The sequence below is a fragment of the Oxyura jamaicensis genome, chromosome 4 (genome assembly GCF_011077185.1).
Source record: "Oxyura jamaicensis isolate SHBP4307 breed ruddy duck chromosome 4, BPBGC_Ojam_1.0, whole genome shotgun sequence".
NCBI classification, from domain to species: domain Eukaryota; kingdom Metazoa; phylum Chordata; class Aves; order Anseriformes; family Anatidae; genus Oxyura; species Oxyura jamaicensis.
Window position 1 is genome coordinate 33,347,804 of NC_048896.1, and position 1,988 is coordinate 33,349,791.

Genomic DNA, 1,988 nt, shown 5'->3' on the forward strand with positions numbered 1-1,988 from the left:
CCTGATGTCTGGCCTAAACTTCCCCTGCCTCAGCTTAACGCCATTCCCGTGGGTCCTATCGCTGGTGATTATGGAGAGTAGGTCACCCGCCTTTCCACTCCCCCTCGTGAGGAAATTGTAGACTGTGATGAAGTCCCCCCTCAGCCTCCTCTTCTCCAGGCTGAACAGGCCCAGTGACCTCAGCCGCTCCTCATATGTCTTCTCCTCTAGGCCCTTTACCATCTTCGTCACCCTCCTCTGGACACTCTCCAACAGTTTAATGTTCTTTGTGTACTGTGGTGCCCAGAACTGCACACAGTACTCGAGGTGAGGCCACATCAGTGCCTCTGCCTCCCCCTGCCTACCATCCTCCACCCTTCGGCAGCAGCGGTGTGAGGGAGCCTGGGCCGGCGGCGTGCAGAGCTTTTCTCATGGAAGAAGTGGCAGTGGGGAGAGCTTTGCTCTTAACATTGGGAAAGCAGAAAAAATGGCATCTGAAGGCATCACCAAGCTAGCAGAGTCACTTGCCAAAACCAAAGTGGGTGGTGGTCAGTTGAGCTTCAAAGGCCAGAGCCTTAAGCTGAATACAGTTGAAGATGCCGAAGAAGTGATCAAAAAAATTGAGGAATTTGATGGCCTGGAAGCACTGTGCCTGGAAGGCAACACGGTGGATGTGGAAGCAGCAAAGGTTATTGCCAAAGCCCTGGAGAAGAAATCAGAGCTCAAGAGGTGTTATTGGAGTGACATGTTCACTGGGTGGCTAAGATATGAGATGCCTCCTGCTTTGATCACTTTGGGGGACGTGCTCATCACTGCTGGAGCCCAGCTGGTGGATCTTGACCTGAGTGAAAATGCCTTTGGGCCAGATGGAGTGCGTGGCTTTGAGGCACTGCTGAAGAGCCCTGCATGTTACACCCTGCAGGAACTCAAGCTCAATAACTGTGGCATGGGCATTGGTGGTGGCAAGATATTGGCAGCTGCTCTAAAAGAGTGTCACAGGAAATCAAGTGCCCAGGGCAAGCCTCTTGCTTTGAAAATATTTGTGGCTGGCAGAAATCGTCTGGAGAATGATGGCGCCACTGCCCCAGCTGAAGCTTTTGGGATCACTGGAATTCTGGAAGTGGTCCATATGCCACAGAATGGAATCAATCATCCTGGCATTACTGCACTTGCCCAGACCTTTGCTATCAACTCACTGTTTAAGGTTTTAAATTTGAACAACACCTTCACAGAGAAAGGAGCTGTGGCCATGGCAGGGACACAGAAGTCACTACAGCAGATTGAAATGATCAACTTTGGAGACTGCCTGGTGCATTCAAAGGGTCCTGTTGCTGTTGCAGTGCTGTTAAAGAAGGGCTTCATAAATTATAGGAACTGAATTTGTCCTTCTGTGAGATCAAACAAGAGGCTACTCTGACTTGCTGAAGCTATTGAAGATAAGGCAGAGTTGGAGAAGTTGGATCTCAATGGTAACTGCCTAGGAGAAGAGTGATGTGAGCAACTGCGGGAGATCCTTGAAGGCTTCAATGTGGCAGCTGTGCTGGGATCTTTGAGTGATGATGAAGGGGAAGAGGAAGAAGAACAGGAGGAGGAAGAGGAAGAACAGCAAGAGCTTAAATAGAGGACAGGGATAACAGGTCAATAATACTTATAATGGTACTTAGTGCTTGAAGAAAATTTAATGCTGTCTGAAAAAAGAAAATCTGTTTACTCTTCAGGAACTTGTTACTTAGTATGTTACTTATTTAAAGTTAGTATCAGAGTCCATGGCACTCTTTTTCCAAGTAGACTGCAAGAACAACTTTACAGGTTGTAACACAGTACAAGCATAAAAGCTAAATTTTCAATGCAACATTAACATGATTTTAGCGGTTTGATTTTTATTTTGATTTTCAAGAGTTCCTCTGTGGAAAATGTAGGTATTGTTGATATTCTAAGCCAATTTTTAGTTTTAAGAGTGTTTCTCGCAATTCATGAGTACCCTGTTTTCTCTCCCTCCTGTCAATTAG

The 1,988-nt window shown here is 46.8% G+C and overlaps 1 pseudogene; it reads left to right on the plus strand.

Annotated features, from left to right (window-relative positions):
- The first annotated feature begins 364 nt into the window (after positions 1-364).
- Positions 365-1,615, plus strand: LOC118166277 (annotated as a pseudogene).
- The last annotated feature ends 373 nt before the right edge of the window (positions 1,616-1,988 follow it).